The sequence below is a fragment of the Aquila chrysaetos genome, chromosome Z (genome assembly GCF_900496995.4).
Source record: "Aquila chrysaetos chrysaetos chromosome Z, bAquChr1.4, whole genome shotgun sequence".
In the NCBI taxonomy this organism is placed as follows: Eukaryota; Metazoa; Chordata; class Aves; order Accipitriformes; family Accipitridae; genus Aquila; species Aquila chrysaetos.
In genome coordinates this window covers 13460325-13479333 of record NC_044030.1, presented here as the reverse complement: position 1 = coordinate 13479333, position 19009 = coordinate 13460325, and the positions used below count along the sequence as shown (strand labels likewise).

Genomic DNA, 19009 nt, shown 5'->3' with positions numbered 1-19009 from the left:
ATTTCTTCTTCCTTCAGAGCAGTACCATATAGTGCTATGAATATGCATACTTATACGTGGACTGTAGTATTTATACATGTGGATTTTCTGCCTCTGTTTTCTGCTAAAAATAATGTTGAACTCTAGGCTTACTTTCACGGACATGCAGAGCATCCCTTGTCTGTCATAATATGGAGAGTTGTTGAGAACCTATTGACGATCTTATATGAGACTTGGTAGGATTTGAGTGCCAGATCACCCAAAGGTTTCTTTGAAAATCTGAGCCTAAATGCTTAAGTGGCAGAGAATTTCTAGGTTATGGATGCTGATTTCCTTTGAGAACAACTTGCCGGAGCAAAATTCCCCCCTTTTGAAATTCTGAACTCATATCCTCCTCTTTCATCAATTCCTCAGACGATTTTTTATCTTCTTTTTCTTTGTCTTGTGATCTGGATTATTATGTACATGAATATGTGCAAAATGAGTGTGGTTTGGTGTGCTAAGAAGTGAGATTTATCTGCACCTTTTGGATAAATCATTTCCTCCAGTGTCAGGGAAGGGTGAGGTACAGAAACTTGGCAAGGAGTAGAGACAAAGGAGTTATAGCCCATAAGATGGTTGTCACTCATTTTAAAGAGAGTACAAGTGGCAAAAATGATCAGCTTTTGCACCCGCAGGCATCCCCCACCACCACCCTCACTCCCATCTCCTTTGCCCCTCTCTTGCTCACATTCACTATCAGGGAGACATCTCCTGATTTATTACTTGAAAGGCTGCCATCTCTCTTCACCACTTGAAAGGGAACTTTTTTTTAAAAATGTGTGTAGATAAGATCTCAGGCAGTCCAAAAGATATTGCAGCCCATGAATGAAATATCAGAATGGGGAACTTGACATCTAAATGTCAAAAGAGCTATTACTCCATACACATCCAAAAAACCCCACTCAGTGTCCTCCCAAAAGCTAAAATGGAGTAGGACCCTACAGAATTTCAGGTTTCCATAGAGAAACTGGAAAATGATGCATTAAATCACAGTTAATATTCATTATGTTTCCTTATACATACTGACATGCTGTAAGACTGTCAATCTGCAGTCTGAGGGGAATATAGAGTCATTATTGTACAGGCATGCCTGTATTAGCATTAGTAAGAATCACTCAGGATTGCTGGGGAGAAAAATATACTCCCTTGCTTACTTCCCATATTACAACTACAGGAGATATTTTGCAACAGAAGTGTGTCTGAACTGTTTGCAGCTGTTCTGAACCCAGGTTGAGAACTGCTAGTACTGAAAGATAGTTAGCACTTCCGCTGAGTTCAGATAGCTAATTTTCATTAGTAATTGAGGTTGAAAAGCAGTTGATAGTGTGTACCAAATGTACATTAACTTCTATCTCTGATTGGTGATTTCTCTACAAAAATCCTCATGAAACCTGTTTTTCAATTAGTAGGAAAACTGGCATTTCAAAGGAACTCAGATACGGTTTTCAAAATGTTAAAATATCTCTCATGACTTATATTTAGGAAAGTAGTATTGGAAAGTAGCTAAGTAGGCTGAATAATGAGAAAGACAATTAACATATTTTCAAATGCATCAGTATTATGACTTGGCATGTCCTTGTTCCTGTTTAAAATTAGCAATGACAGATACTGAGACCCTATTAATTTCTTAATAGGCTGATAGGCACAGCTGAGCATGCAACAAAGAATAATATAAATTAGTACTTGGGTTTATAAACCTGCAAACCCTATTGGGGATGATGTAGCATAGAGCAAGATGCAGAAAGAGAGAAGACATAGGCTGAAGTCAAAGCCCTATCTTGACTTTCTGTTCTTTTTCTTCCAAACCCTAGGGACATTGGAATAAAATTCCAGAATAATTCCCTAGTTTTTCCCTAAAAATAATGTTAAGCCAAATCCAAACTCCATGTTGCAGGACTATAAACCTAAGTTGCTTTAATCTTCTGTTGTGAATTGAGCCTCAGGAGATGTTCAAAATTTAGAAGTTTCTGAGTATTTTTGTATCCCTAATTCAAGATAAGTATTGTGATGTCACAGTAGGAAAGTATGTGCTTATGGGGAAAAAAACATTCACATACTTTATAGAAATTGTGAACATACTTATTTTGGCTTTCATACTGCCTGTGTGTATCTGCCTTCTCCAAGTTGTTCCTCAACATTTAGCAAGAATGTTTAGAGAAGTGAAGGTATTTTAGTTGTTAATCTTGTCAACAGGTGAAGAAGTAACAGGTGAAGAAAATTAAGTCTAAAGTCTTGTTCCTGGAGACAGTGAAGGGGCTAATTGCATCAGCCTACATTCATAAAAACCCCTTTATTTCATAATAATTCTTTCTTTTAGAACTCCTAACTTTTTTTGCTTTCCATATATTTTTCAAAGTACAATGGGGAAGGGAGAAAATGGTTTTAACAGAGAGGAGTGGAGGAATAAAATTATGAACAATGCATCAAATATTCCTGGGTCCTGGTGGGGTCATGATGGACACCAAGTTAACCATGTGCCCTTGTGACAAAGGTGGCCAATAACCAGGCCTGCACTGGGAGGACTGATGCCAGCAGGTCAAGGAAGATGATCCTTCCCCTCTGCTCTGGAGTGCTGGGTCCAGTTCTGGGCTCCACAGTGCAAGAGACACCAGGCATAGTGGAGTAACTCCAGATGAGGGCCACAAAGACAATGAAGGGACAGGAGCACCTCTAAAATGAGGAATGACTGAGAGAGCTGGGACTGTTCAGAAGCAAAGGCTAAGGGGGATCTTTTCCTTTGTATAAATATCTGATGGAGGAACAAAGAAGATGGGGCCAGACTCTTCTCATTGATGCCCAAAGACAGGACAAGAGGCAACAGGCAGAGACTGAAATACAGGAAAGTCCATCTAAATGCAAGACAAAACTTTTTTACTATGAGTGTGGTCAAAGGCTGGAGCAGGTTTCCCAGAGAAGGGGTGGAGTCTCTGTCCCTGGAGATATTAAAAACCAGACTGCACAGAATCCTGGATGACCTGCTCTAGCTGACCCTGCTCTGAGCTGGGAGAGTTGGAGCAGATGATCTCCAGAAGTGTCTCCAACCTCAGCCATTCTTCACAGTATCATCCCTTACTTGCCTATAAAAAGAAGTACATGATTGAATCTTAACATTTTTTTTGAATTAAAAGAAATCATGTACAGCAAAGCTCCCCAAATCCTAGTAGTCTAAAAAAACTCCAAAAATCCTAATAGTAAATTTTCTTTTGGAACTGAGGGTATTTTCTTAACAGAAAGAAAAGTTCTAAAAAGGGATATATATATATATATATATATTTATTCTGGAAATGTCCACAATAAAGATCAAGCACATATGCAAATAAGTAGCTTTAATGAACAGCTTCAAACCAGCATCTATTTCTAACTGGATGCAAGAGGCTTATATTTATTTTAACTGGAGATTTCAGGGAGAGTCTGAAGGTAAAGCTCATTTTACCTTTCACTCTGCGTAAGCCAACATTAATGACACGATGTAGCTGTCATTTCATTCAGTTATTTAAGAAGAAATCTTAAGAGTTCACTTTTTAGCTTTTATGTTCTGTTTTTTTTGTTGTAGGACTGGTGGATATGTTCCGTTCTTTTGAAAGCCTGTTCAAGCCTGAGGTCTGTTTTCAACACATTTTTGTTGCAGGGACACAATGAGTACCTCTACAATTTTCTTATATTTTGACTTCAGTTATTCCAATTTCCTGTAGTACTGGACTTAAAATCAGATAAGCTAGACAGAAAGTGTATTTGAAAAGTGATTTGGGGTTTTCTCTTCTTACTCCTGAATCTGTCAGAAGATGCTTCTAGCAGGCACAAGACATCCCCCATGCTTCAGTCACAGGGGTATTGCCTCTTTTCAAACAACCAGTGTAACACCTTTTTCTCTGCAGGAAGATCTTCCTTTTTTTTTTTTTTTTTTTCAGCACAAAAGTAGCCAGGTGCATTATGCAGAATGTGAAATACAGCCACTGAACAAGCAATAAATTAACCTTACCATCAATGTGAATTAGCTGGAATACGAGGTAATTCTGCTCATTTTTGATTTGGGTACCTCTCCAAAAGCCTTCTCCCTTCTTTCAGTGCTTCCTTTCATACCTTTAATGCTACCACATGGGAAAAGCATCTGATCCTGGATGAATATCTTATGTTACACTATTTTACTACATATTTATCTTAACTTTTCATTCACTCAGTACTGACCTTTGTTCTTTTTTTTCTTGGCAGTTTAAGAGCTGAATAAGCTGAACGCCACATTCCTACTCCTCATATTGACAAGTGACTAATTCCAAGGAGAAGATCACTGCTGGTCCAAAGTGCCACAGAAAAAAGTGTGGGCCAAGAATAATCTCCATAACAGACTTGTGATACAGCCTTAGGTAGTAACATGATATCGTTTGTGCTTCTACTCCTTTTTTGACCCCTGTAAGAGATTTGGATTCATAGTGATTCATCAATTTCTCTCAAGAGCTATGCCCTGTAATTCAGCAAGGTGTAGACCCCTTGTTTCATGAAGCTTTTCTGAGTTAAAGTTGTTACTAACTAAGGAGTATCAGCAGTCACGTGTGAGTCAGTGCTTTATTTCAGCTGTGGTGAAAACATGAGGGTATTTGTGATGCCTGCCATAAAGCTTCTTAGGAGTTTAGTCATTAATTGCAGTCACTCTGATCCTGTTTTGTTCATTATTTGTATCCTCTCATTCCAGGTGACAGAATCATTTTTTAAAAGTACATGCGATGTGAGCTGGTTGAGTGGAGAACTGTGAAAGACTTTAATAAATTATAGGTGGATTTATTAATTCTGCTCAGGGCCATGCTAACAGGGCTGAATTGAAGGGAAATTGAACTTGTCCTTTTAGATGGGAGAGCATCACTGGTTTAAAAAAAAAAGAAAGAACGTGAAAGTCAGGTCCATTTCGGCTGCATCCCAATTTCAAGGTTAGAAAACCTTATTTTCTCATCTAGTGAACAACTATAGTTACCCTCCCCCTCAGTAGTGGCAGCCTTTCAACAAACTAAAACAGCAGAGAAAGGAAAGATGTGATGGGCCTGACTGAAAGCTAATAGAAAATGATGTCTTGAATATTGTAAAGTATCATGCAGTTTCTTAAAACACTTTCTTCTGAAACCCTCTAAGGTAATGATGTTCTACTCAAAAAATAGTCAGAGGACACTGGTTGTGAGGGACCAAAATGAAAAGCTCATATCCCCTCACCAGAGCGTCTGTCAGATTTGAACTGATGTTGCACTTTGCTTGGAGTAGTGAATTAGATCAGATGTATAATCTGAGGTGCTTTTCCTACTGGGTATAATAAGCAATTTATTATCATTTACATTAATTTCTCTACATGACTAACTACAAGATGCCTTAAACTGTTAAATACAGACAATTCCCAGCTGATTTGTTGCAAAATAGAAATGCTGAGTGAATATATATATGTATTTATCTACCTCTCTATCAATCTATACCTACCTATCTACCTGCCTTCCTACCTATGTGCATATATATAAAATAATCCACTTAACATAGATGATATTGGTTTTTCAAATAGTGGAATTATGTTAATGGGCCCTGCTATTGGATTTTTGCAGCAGTCAGCAAATGTTTGAAGGGTTTTTTTTCAACTGATGATGTGTTAGTGTCACAATGACTGAAATATTAGGAAACTAAAACCTACACCAAGGTAATCCCATTGCAGGACTGGGAAGGCAGTCAGAAAAGTCCCTTTCATTTCGTTCTGAAACATATTTTACAAAAGCCAGCAAAAGGTAATGCTCCATTTAATTTATGCATCTCATTGCAGTATTAATTATATCTGTTTATACTTGAGCTGAATATTACTGGAGAAGGCAGCTAGGGAGCAGTGTGCTGTTGTAAAATAAAGTAGGTGGTGAGCAGATTTAGTAATGAACCCATCATCCATGGGAAAATGACTGTTACAAAGTCTGTGTTTAAAATGACAGATAAGGTTAAGCCACAGAGATCAAACCAAAATTACAAAACTTCTCAAGGATTCAGGGTGCAGAATTTGTATTGTGGAGGTAGGCTTTCCTCTATTAAGATACATAGCTTATTAATTGGGTTAGAAGGTACAGTCAATGAGATTTCTGATCTGGTTTTATATTTGTACTTACTCTTGCTTAAAGAGTAGCAGTAAAACTCTTTGAGCCACACATTGATTCCATGGATGCTGCTATAAATTTTAAAAATGCCTTTGGGCTCATTGTGTTACTCTGAATTGACATCAAGAGTGGAATCTGACATACCAATTCTACCAAATTCATTTCTTACCTACAGAGAAACTAACTAAACATGAAATTATCTTTGAATTTGTCTATGAGTATTATTATTTATCTATAGACCAATAAAGATATTTAAGTCAGGATCTCTGTGGGACAAAATGTGTGCTGATATAGTTTAAAATGAGTCTGAAAACTTGTTTACATTACTAATATTTATTGAAGGAAACTAGGGGCAAAATAAAAAAAAACCCTATCTCTCATAGAATTGAAAGTGTAAATTCTTGTGCAAATCTGCAAATTGGTCCCTGCCTTTCAAAAAAATAGTCTAGGGGAAGTCTTTTCCAACATCACAAGTTGAAAATTAGTTATGTTTTACACAGAAAAAATACTACTTGAGTTTTTCAATGCAGCAAGTAGAAACTCCGGTCATACAAGGCTATTCTATGTTTTGGTGCATATTTTTATTAGAAATAGTTATACTCTATTGGATACTAGTGGAGCTATTCTGATTTATGCTTATATAAGAATATGGCATGTATGTTTTTTCTTCTTTTAGTAGAAGAGGCAAGAAATACCTTTTTCTTGTTAAAGAAATGACACAGGTTATTCAACTAACACCAGACCTCATCTTTAATTAAGGAGTTCTGCCTTAATGTGATCATTATAGGTGGATGTCATTCACCTGGAAGCTATCTCCTAACCTAATAACACCAGGAAGAATGAGTTGGTATGACATTCTTCTTTGGAGACTAGGGTATACCTGTAGGGTAATGTCTTTCTTTTTTTTTAAAATGTAATAGAATGTAACATTTTGGAATAAGAAAAGCACACATCTCTTTTGTAATTAAATTATTACCCTCTACTGAGTAGAAAGTATTACTTTCTGAAGCAGCACGTAATGATTTAAAAAATGATGTTCATACTTATTGTCACACCCACTCTAATATTAGCAACTGTGTATCCTCAAAAGGCAAACATTTTGTTGAAATCCTCTGGATAGTGTAGAAGCAAGCTGTGTTACCTGGGTTGTCTTTTGACCCATTTTATCCCCATATGTTTCAGTTGTTACAGTCCTTTGATTTAAATTCACTTATTTAGTTTTTTTTTCACTAGATTTCAAACTTGGTTTTTTGAAGTCAGTTACAGTTTGAGGTGGAGATGTGAAAGAAGTGATTTCCAGTTCTGGATGACCTCGGAGAGGTTGTTTGGAGTTTGGTTCAGCTCCCACTGTATTTCATGACATAAAGTCTCCTTGACTCCTGCAGTAGGATGGAGCATGTAGGGTCCAGTCCTTCCGTCTATCGAGTACTTCAAATTAGTGCTAAGTGGCCTTACCCTCCATTACAGTCCATCAGTGTTAAAGATGAGTATTTTCTCAATGTGGTAGTGACCTAATTAAGACCTATTGTGATGATTTAACAGATACACAAATTTTTTTCCTGCTCCCCTGCATTGTAGTGAATATCATGTCAGCTGCATTGTAGCATGAGAGGTAGAGCTGACAGACACATATACTGAAGAAAAAAAGTGTTTCAGGTGTAACCACAACAGAGATATGGGAATAAAAATCTTACCCAACATGCTGAACCACCAAGCCAGGCAGCACTGGGAGAGGTACGAAGCATTGTCTTAAACCTCATTTCCTGAGGTGATATAAATGGGTCCGGTGTTTTCAAGCTGACTCTAGCTTTATGCTGCTATAAATCAGTGGAGAACTGGAGTAACACATAGGGATGCACTTTGTTTTGAGGTTCAGCATGTATTAGACCTAACAACAAATCATCACTTAGTGTTAAAACAGATAGAGTCCTTCCAGCTTAGTAAACATCTGTACTTGTTGTGTTAGGTGTTATGATGACTCAGAACGAAAAGAAAAAATTCTGTGGTGAGGGGTTTGCAAGCCAAGCATAAGATAAGACAGTAGCAGAAAGGATGTAGTACAAAATGCTTACTGTATTACAAAACTGAGGTTGGCAGAACTTGAAGTGATATACTACATGTTTCCTCAAGTAGTTATTCCCACAAACAATTCTCCCAAGAACTGCTTTCTCCTGTTGTGCCAGATTTTGCATACTACTTCTGTAGCTTTTGTGGTTTTAGATTTTGAGTGCATCATAGTTTTGTACACAAAGTGTAAAAACCAGTCCCAGCTACCTGATTTGAAAGGAATAGGCTACGTATATTGCCATTACTGGACCTAGTGAATGGGCACATACATTACTGATAGACTAGTATCAGTGCACATGTGTGAATCCCTATAAGAGTACAGTTTGGTTGGTGAACCCAGAGCACCCTGGACCTTTTGTGGGTATATATACCATAATGCATACAGAGAAGCCGTAGGTTAGAGCAGAATATCACGTGGGCAGAAGAGCTCCTGTGTGTGCAGTGGCCATTTCTGGGCACTCTGCCTGATGTATGGAAGCCTGGTAGGGTCCATTCCCCACCCCAAAATGGCAACATAGCAATGGGTGAACAGTCAAAAATTACATTCTTCTGCCGGTGCTGTTGAGGTTGGTGGGTCTGGAGAATTACCCCTTCAGGCAAAACTGATGAGCAAGGACTTGACAGAGAGGTGAGCAAAGTACAAACCTCTCCTTCCTTTCATTTTGAAGGGAATATGACCCATTTTGGGCCAACTCTCCTGCTCTGGAGGGATATGGTGCCACTGGAATGGCTGAAAGTTGCATTTACACTGGAAGATTAGAATGAAGGACCTGACAATACAGGAATAGAGCTGTACAGGTGGAGGAATCACATTCTCCTCTTGCATGACTGGGGTATGTGAGTGCACAGGTGTGTGTCTCTCAGCCTGAGTGCATGTGAATTCTGAATCCTTGAGCCCTTCCTGCAGATCGTGTGGGGCTGTGAAGTACTTCTCCAATATTCAGAGAAATTTACTCACATGTAAATGGAGCAGAGGGAACTGCAATGAAAAGGGTTCCAGTAACAGGGCCAGTAATCTTAACTTCCCTCCCCTTTAAGCTATTGCCTGAGCCACACCTACAGAAAAACTACACTGAAAGCACAAAAAAAAGGCCGGGCAGCATAATATAGCACAGAGTGTAGGTAGCTAACTACCTACCATTAATATCCTCAGAATCCTCTTTTCTGAGATTCATTCATTTGTTTTGTCCCTTCTTGACATTATAATTGCCTTGAGAGAAGTGTGCAGGGTGCATATTGTGCTTGTCACTATCTGCTTGCTTCACTTTGAAATAGGGTAGAGGAACGTGAGGCTGTTCAGAAAAAAGCGTGTTTAGTCAAATTTTCAGGTTGTCTCCTTTAATGTTCTGGAAGCTCAAAAGCTTTTAGTTGGGAAGGGAGGCTCTGAATGCAATGAAGAGACTCTCACTGGTAATCATGGGAGTGTACATGGTGTGGAAGGCCAGCTTCTGCCCCATTGGCTTGTTTAAGGTCTGTTTAAAAAGTGAAGGTGTGCCCATTAGTCATGCTTGCTGTGAGCTGCCAGCAATCTCCCTTCCTGGAAGTTGCAGTTTATTTTGCTCTCTCTGTGGTTACATTCAAAGCCAACTAATAGGAACAAACACCAGTTTGAAAGCCGTGCCACTTCATTAGCTTGACATGGTGTTCTTGGCAGGATTTTCTGCATTACCTTAAACACAGTGTTTTAAGGGCCTAACAATATTGGAGCATAATGAGTGCATATTTGCAAAAAACACTGCAAAAAAATGTGAGTGCAGGTTTGTCTGCAAAGGCTGTGCAAATACTTCAGATGTACAATGTCAATGCGGAAGCCTGGCTGCTCACTATGCACTGGTATTTTCGGTTTTTCTACTTGAAATGGAGGGCAAAATCAGAGTTGTAACCATTATGCAAAGGCAGCTATAGTTAGATCAAATGCAATATTTACAGCTTTCTGTATTATTACTTGTTTTACAGTACCAGTTGTCAACCTATCAGAGTGACCTGTCCGAGGCTCTCCACTGTCATACTGCCACTGAAAAATCCTGTCTCATCAACCAAGGAGGAAAAGGTCTCTCTCTGAAAAGTGATCTCTACTCTGCTCAGCTGCACCTGAATGGCTGTGAATATAAGAAATTCCAGATTCAAACATAATCTTAAAATATCTGAACTCAGCTGAGAAATTCAGCACTCACTGAAATCATCACAGTGTCATATTGTTTTACTAGGGCCAGGATTCAGTGCATCTGGCTGTGGTGCACTTACTGTGTTGCAGAGGCTTGCAGCTGGCTAGTTTGAGTCCCAGACTCTGGGCTAGCAGTACTGGAAATGTTCTCTGTCATATCTTAATGTTGACACTATGCTGAATTTTAATGTCAACAATCAGCCAAGAGTGCTCTCTAAGCAAATCTTGCCCACGTTTTCTCCATGTGCTGAGCCACAAAACCTAGTTAGGTGTTCTGGAGCCTGCTCAGCTAAACTGAAAAGAAGGTATAATGGTTTGATTTGGTTAGTATGTACAGAAATGTCAGAATAGGAGCCTGTATTCAAGTTGCTCTTCCTGACTGAAGTTGGATAAACTTTTCTTCAAATGAGCATGGAAGAGGTTATTTGCTTTTTAAGACTAAGCAGCCCAGCTTAAATACTTGTTGGGAGGCCGTCTTTTAATTAGGGACCATAAAGATCAGGATGTTCAGATGCTGAGATATCAACGGATGCAAATTTTACTTTTAACTGCTTATGAGGCATCTACTTGCTCATGATCTGTTTGGTACCCACACTTGCAGGCATCTGTTTGAATGGCCTATTCCCCACCTTCAGGTTAGTCAAGTTCATGCCTTAAGGCATAGCCACGAAGGAAACATGGCTTATCTGTACAGTTTGTGTAACGCTGCAGGAAACTCATCTCCAGAAATAACATTTGTAGTGATGTTACCTCCAGTTCCAACATGCTTTCTTGTATTCGAGTACATCTCTTGACACTTAAAGTAATAAATCTACAGCTAAAACATGCCCATACAGAAGTTATGTCAAAAGTGTTTGCTATAATTGGAAACCCTCTTGGAAAATGATGTGGATCACTGGAGGTATTAAAGCATGTGTTAGAAGGTGAGTCTGTCTATAGGCAACCAACAGTACATGGAAAAGTAGCTCCCCAGCCAGGCAAAACAGCAGAACTGCCTTCAGTGGACGTTGACTGCTCTATCTTTTAAAAGATGTGCATGTATTTAATAGACACTATATGAGAATGCCACTGAAAATACCAAGAATGAAGCAGAAAGACCTCAAAGAGGAGATCTGTATCAAAATAAAATGAAACTTGTAAGTCATTAACTTTGCTTGTTGTAGTTATGCTGAAAGATGTTGAACAGGGAAGGGAAAGACATATTTGCCACCTTACCCAGAGGCACGCTTATATTGACATTTTTTGGCATGGTTGTTGTGCATTGAAAGTGAATTAAATCCTGACTTTTACTAGCATAAAAGGACTGCTAAAGCCATTAGCTCTGACAACAGAATGAGAGAAAGTCAACTTTAAAACTGCTCAGAGTTCAATAGAAGTCTGCTCCAGGCATCTTTACCTGCCCCACCTAGTCAAAACCTAAGACTTCAAAATCTTTCAAGTACATGGAATTTTACCAAAATGTCTGTTTTTCAGCACTTAAACCTGCCACTTCAGGGCTAAGACACTGCCTTGGAGACCTGGTTCAAATCTCTGCTCTGCCTACTTTGCTTTGGGACTGAGATTTTTTCCCTTCCTTCTCTTTCTCTTCCCTTTCCCTTTCTTTCCCTTCCCTTTCCCCTGAGAAATCAGCAAGACCATGTTCAGAGTTGCAGACATGGAAAGGTTGCACATTTTGTGACCACCTTGCTCACTCAAGTTCAAGAGGGATAGTCTTCAGCACGGGCTCAGGATGTTGATAAGCCCTACTGTGCCTGTGCCTACCTGTATACACACAGATGTGCTAAGTCACATAAAACCTGAAATTCTGATGGGTACTACACAATTTTCTTTTGTTCTGCTCAGGTTTTTTTCCTAAGACTAGCGTATTTCCAGCTGTGGACAGGTCACATATCTTACTAGATGTGGTGACTTTTAAAAATCTTATTAATTTGGTATGACCTTTTTTGCCTTTGGTATTAATTTTACTACCTGCATGACAATTAAATTAAATTTATTTTATTTCTTAATATGATTTCCTCTGTAATGATGTATTTACTCTCTTTACAGTGGGGACAAGACTGTTACCTCTTTCATAATTAAGTTCAAGTAGTGCTATCAAAGCTACATTATAAAGTCCTAATTAACTATTAAGAATTCCGGTATTCTACTCAAACTACTTTGTAATTACCAGGCTACCAGCAGAGAACTGGTTGCCTGCCAGTGTGTTGGCTTGATTTTCGCATGTACTGGAGCCCCTCTGTGTTGTTTGGATGGCAAAAATTTCAGCTGCAATTGGGCCTGGAAATATTGTGGTTGTGTGAGTGTTTTTTTCCTATATATTGCAGCTATCTGGTATTCATTTTTCAGAAAGATTGGCCTAGGATCTTTTTACATAGTAATTTATGGTGTGGAAATTTAGGAAAGTTTGTTATAAAAGAATATTAGTTCAAATGCCTCACTAATGTCTTAAACTGGCCTTCTTTGTTTAAAGTATACATTAAGGTACCTGGACTTCCTTAAGGCATACATTTAAAGGATACATTTTTTAAAGTGTACACCATTATCTGAACTGATAAAATGCTGTTTACCTCATGAGAGGAGAACTTGAAATTAGAGCATTTATCAGAGATATGAACCCTCTCTAGTTTTCTTGGACTGAATACTGACCCTTAAATCTAAAGATTATATTTTGAATATTAAGATTGTTAAGTCATTCTTGGGGGTGACCATATGAAGATCCATCTAGCTGATATATTTCTGCCACAACATCACACAATTTCTGCCACCTTTTGTGTGCCTGTCATCTACTCTGCAGCTGCCAAAACCTTTGGCTAGTATACCACATCTTCTAAGATGTATGCAATGAAAGCTTCTTCAGGCTTATGTTGTTGCTGCCATTAGGAGCAATGTAACACCTTTGCCAGCTCTGGCTTACTGTTTCCCCTCACTTCTAACTGCATGATCAACTTTTAAATGAATGGCATCTTTCTCTTCTTTGATTACTCCCTGGTCAGGGCACTTTTTTTGGCTTTCAGAAAGGGCAGTTGGACCGACGCTTGTTTAGTATCCTCTACAGCCAGCACAACATGGTGGCTGGCTTTCACCAGTTCCTTGGAAGCACGGTGGCCTTAGGTCTCCAAACTTTAACCAAGCAAACACATTGATGTCACCCAAAATAAATTCATAAGAGTGAGAAGTTTGGAATAGAAACATGTTTTCTGAGGGATGGGGGGAAGAAGATAGTGCAGTGCATATGTCTATGAGTGGGACATCTCCCAGCTCCATGCTTTCCCATTGTACTTCTATGCTTTGGTTTCCCCTGCTGTAAAACAAGCAGAGTTTCAAGGAAATTCTGCAGAAATCATAAGTCACATGTAACATTTTCATTGCATGGATGTCATGGTTTAACCCCAGCCAGCAACTAACCACCACGCAGCTGCTCACTCACTCGCCCCCCACCCAGTGGGATGGGAAGAAAATCGGGAAAAGAAGCAAAACCCGAGGGTTGAGATAAGAACAGTTTAATAGAACAGAAAAGAAGAAACTAATAATTATAATACTAATAAAATGACAACAGCAATAATGAAAGGATTGGAATGTACAAATGATGTGCAGTGCAATTGCTCACCACCCGCTGATCAACACCCAGGTAGTCCCTGAGTAGCAATCCCCTGCCCCCACTCCCCCCAGTTTATATACTAGACATGACATCCCATGGTATGGAATACCCCTTTGGCCAGTTTGGGTCAGCTGCCCTGGCTGTGTCCTGTGCCAACTTCTTGTGCCCCTCCAGCTTTCTCGCTGGCTGGGCATGAGAAGCTGAAAAATCCTTGACTTTAGTCTAAATGCTACTGAGCAACAACTGAAAACATCAGTGTGTTATCAACATTCTTCTCATACTGAACTCAAAACATAGCACTGTACCAGCTACTGGGAAGACAATTAACTCTATCCCAGCTGAAACCAGGACAATGGAGTAAGGCAGTAGTTAAGTGATTACTTTCTAGAACAAAGTGGCTATATGATTGGTTGTTATTATCCCATGTAGCAGAGTTTTAAGGAGGCAAAAAGTCGATCCATAGAAGTGTGTGACAAAGTACCAGCTTTCAGTCCAGAGGCCATGCAAAGAATATGGTTATTTCATAGGATGAGTTCACTCTTTAATGGAAACTAATCCATTTCAGAGAAACTATCACATATAATTTGGTGCAATTGAACTATGTCTTTAACCTTTTACTATGATTTATGTGATTAGGTCACCAGAGGAAGTGGTTTTGGAAAGCATGATTAAACACTTTAAGGAAATAATTTCTACCTTCAAGCACCTTGTGTAACTGCACTTTTCAAGTGTTTGTCCTTCCTCATCAGCCTGGCTGCATTGAAATGCGGAAACATGTCCTTCAAAATGCTATTCTATTTTTTTTAATATAAAAACAGGTGAGAACAACTGAAGCTCCAGATGAATTGTTATACTGAATTTCTTCAGTTTTTACTCCATAACTTGAGTTGCAATATCTGTTTAGCACATTGCTATTCGTTGTAAGCATAGCATAATAAATATAATTTTGGTGCAATTTGTCTGCTGCAACTGACCATTTTAGAACTAGTATCTGAATTTATAGCCAGTAGATAATGCCTGAAGAAACATAGACACCAAGGCACAGTTCAGAAAGAAGTAATTTTGGAATCAGCTCAAATTCTCTGCTTAATACCTTTACCTCTGTAATGAACCTACATTTCTGAAGAGGATTCTATGCTGTCCAAACATGTCCTACCCTGTTTGGCTTCTGACATCAATGCCAACAGGCAGTGAGAGCTACAAGCTATTCCAGTGGTGAACAGGTTGTGACCCATCAAAGTTCACCAGCTCACTGAACAGTGATTAACATTTAAAATGTATGCAAACTAGTCTCCTAATTAAAGTTCAATAATGCAAGGCTTTGAACCTTTTCATTGCCTTTGGAAATAATCAGAGAAGAGAAGCAGGGTGCTTATCAGCAGAAGTCATTATCATAAAAGGCCAAATTCAGCACATCTCCATTCCACATCTTGATGATGTTGGCCAGTCATGAAGAGAGACAGACACAGGTCACAAAATATGGATGTGAACTGGGAATATACAGATTCCCCTGGGTCACTGAAGCTTATTTCCATCTCATACTTGGAATTTGTTCCTTACAACTGAGGGATCTGGTTGCAGCTCTGTTGTTAGGTTCATGTTTAAACATCAAAGCAAAGTTAATTTTCCTCTACAATTCTCATAGCCTGTCACTGTTGAACTTCAGTGAGTGTAGCTAATAATTTTAATAATAGATTTGTAAAGGGAGCTTAGCAACTCAAGTCGAATCCCTGAGACCTCAGCTCTAATCTAGGATATCTTGCCTGCTTAGCTGTACTTCTTTATATGACTCCTATCCAGCTATACTCTTCCTGTCTTTCAATCTCTCTCTACATGCAGCCAACATCACATAGGCTTTCCCCTGCTGCTAACACTGGGGAAGGAGTGTTAGTCTGGTGGACAGTATTTGCAGGAAATGGAGGAAGGTGGATAAAGCAATTTTTAGAGTACCTGTTCCGTAGTGCAAAATTCATATCATTGGTGTCCCTTAATTTTCTTTATCTCTGGGAGATTGCCAGAAACCTTATTTTCTTTTGTGTCTGTGCATGTATACAAAGATAAAGATTAGCTCCAAAATCACAACTAGAAGTTGAATTCTTCACATCACCATACAGCATGGCAGAAATTGAGGCGTAATGTTCCATAAAGGATCATGCTTTGTCTGATTCATCATTTGCATTGGAAAAATTTTAATCTTGTTTCTATGTCATACTGCTTCACTGTGAAACTTAGAAAGAACACATTTCTGCGTGGCACCGAGAATCATTGGTACCCAATTAACTGAATAGCATTTGGGGATATTTAACGGTTGAAGAAAATTAATGGTTTTTTTCCTCTTGTGACATTTCAATTCCCTTATCTTACTATCCCTTTGCAAGATATCTACTGTATGGGACTTTCATTCTCATCTTCTCAGGAAACAACTGAATACCTGAGAGGAAGAAGCATAAAGACAGATGTTTAATCTCCTTGCTTCTTTCTTATTGATATGTTCATGTAAAGGATCTGAAAGGTCCCATGAGATGACTCAAGAAAGGAAAGGAGCGTGGGCTCGGTGGCCTGACTAATACACCTTCACTCAGTAAATCACTGCAGTTTAAATGCCAGTAGTATAAGAATTCACAGTAGCCTTGCTCTTTTCACAATAGGGCTGGCATGTATACTTGCAAGTCACTGCACTTGAACAACATTGTGCATTGCTCCATAAACTGCTTTGTGATAACATGTTTGTGGGATATTAAATGTTATATATCAGGAACCCTCATAAAATGTTCTCCGTGTTTATTATGATTGTTGCATTAAAAAAGAAATGATGGAAAGGGCAAGGAGCAAATGTTTATTCTGCAACCCACACAACACTATACAGAACACAAGGACAATGAACATCTTCTCAGACATTCTTTTGTAAGAACAGTGTTTAAAAGCCCAATTTCCTTCACTATGACAATGGGATTGAATTTACTCCCTATCTTTGTTTTTGGAGTGCTCAGCTGGAGAAAGATGAAAAGGTTAGAGGTGGGAAACAACCCTCTGACAGTAAGACCCCTTAAAAGTGTCACCAGTTTAGGAATCCAGAATTTACAGAACTTGTTTTCAAAAAGATGTTTTAATCAGTTTCCTCACAAACAGTTATACTGTTTAAATTTTCCACTTGAACAATCACTGTTTAAAGCAGCAAGTCCAGCTTCATCACCCATTCATTCTTTGCAAACAAAATTATCCATCAAAAATTCCTTCTGAGTGCATGCTCCTCAAGGTTAATAATTAATTGGCTGTAGTGTAGGAGCACCAGTCAGTCAAAGAAATATAAAACTCCAGAAACAATCATCAGCAGCGTGGTATTTTAACTTGTTTTGTTTAAGAACAACAAATCTGAAAGTTTATCTTTCAATTCTGCTTGTGCAGGTGTTGAGCAAGAGACCCTCAGGGAACTGAAGTGATCTGTGTGCTCTGTCAGCAAGAGGGGCAGAATGGAGACTGTCCCCTCTTCAGCCTCTGCTTGGGATCTTGCCTCTTGGACTCTGCTGACTTTAACAGATGGTAGGCTTTTGACTTCTTGAAATCAAGCATAATAAAGCCCCCTGCCCAGCACATGCATACTGCTGCTATTAGGGACACAAACCTCTTCAGCTTGTCCAGTCAGATGGAGAGCAAGTGCCAAACAAAGGACATCTTTCTAATGAGACTGGCCACCAACTCATTTTTACAAGCAATTTCTTTTCTATACAACCCATCCCCATGGCAACTGACTATTGTGCTGAGGATCACATGTATCTATTGGTAGCTACATTCTCATTGTCTCTTAACCAAGCTTGATGTGAAAGGAAAGTGATCTTCTATTTGGTTCTCCTTTACGACAAATGGCACAGTAATTCTTCCTTCCTAATGCACAAAATAGACATAGGATCTGTTAAACTGTGTCAGTTCATTGCTCCATTACAGATTTTCCCTGGCTCCAGTTTGGTATCTAAATTACAACCTTTGCAAGCAATTGCTAATTATGGTGTGTTTCCCCATTAACAGTTGTTTTTCTCATATTTTCAGCAAATGTTAATTGTGTACTGAGGGACTAAGCCAGATCTGTCACTGAGTGTGACACTGTAATAATGTTCTCTTAAAGAATGGGACCACTTAATCATAAAGAGTCAAGTGCTTGGTCTCCCATTTGCTTTCTTTGAACTCTTTGCCATCGTGGGTGAGTTGGCTCCTGCAATCACAGCAATGGTTGCCACTGGAGACAGAACGATGTCCCGCTGTCATTAATGTTAGCAACTGTTTTCAGGTGTTTGACAGTTCCTCTAGCACAGCCTGCTTCTCTGGGGATCATTTGCCTGCGTGGCAGCCGGTCTGAACAGGACTGCTGCTCTACAAGACACATGTGCTTTCTTTACCCAGGCTCCAGAGTGCAGCGTTTGGTAGTCATTAGATGCTTGCAGTTGTTGTGGAAGATGTGGGGTCCAATTACTCACTGTTACCACAGATTCTTACTGGCTGTATATTGAGATAATTCAGAAGTGTGGTGAAAAAGGGCATCCAATTCCTTTGGCATTGCTTTCTCAGGCTTGGAAGAAAATCTGGTATTTTAGAATTCATAAATTAAATGACTCCATTTAGCTAGTGTAACCTTGCAACCTTTTATCATTTGGTTTGGCAACTAATGCTTATATGCTCACCCATGTAACTTTCACCATCAGATCTTTTGTTTTTCTTTCAGGAGGAGGGTTCATATGGTACTCATTTATTGCTCAGAAAGGACATAGGATAGCTATAGTAGGGCCAAGAGCTTTGGTGTGATGTAGCCTGCTCATCTCCTACATTTCCCCTCTAACAATACTCTACTCCTAGAGTCTACCTATCCATCCTGGTTGCCATGGTATCTGAGCAATTGACAAGGGGGCTTCATGTGTTATAAAGACTGCAAAGTCCTAGTTGGCAGTAACAGGTGAAAATGACTGCACAGGTCCAAAAGAACCAGAGGCTTTCAAACAAATCACAGTCTTCCAAATTACCTGCTGCTTCTGCTGGGCCCAGGAGCATCTAAGCTGTCCTCATGGC

The 19009-nt window shown here is 39.1% G+C and overlaps 2 long non-coding RNA genes across 2 annotated transcripts; both read left to right on the top strand.

Annotated features, from left to right (window-relative positions):
• The first annotated feature begins 3222 nt into the window (after window positions 1–3222).
• On the top strand, window positions 3223–12489 carry LOC115337463. Its single transcript, XR_003922156.2, has 3 exons — window positions 3223–4028; window positions 4231–4382; window positions 10149–12489. It is a non-coding gene; the product is annotated as an uncharacterized LOC115337463 (long non-coding RNA).
• A 562-nt stretch (window positions 12490–13051) lies between these two features.
• Window positions 13052–16718, top strand: LOC121232653. Its single transcript, XR_005931507.1, has 2 exons — window positions 13052–13731; window positions 14313–16718. It is a non-coding gene; the product is annotated as an uncharacterized LOC121232653 (long non-coding RNA).
• The last annotated feature ends 2291 nt before the right edge of the window (window positions 16719–19009 follow it).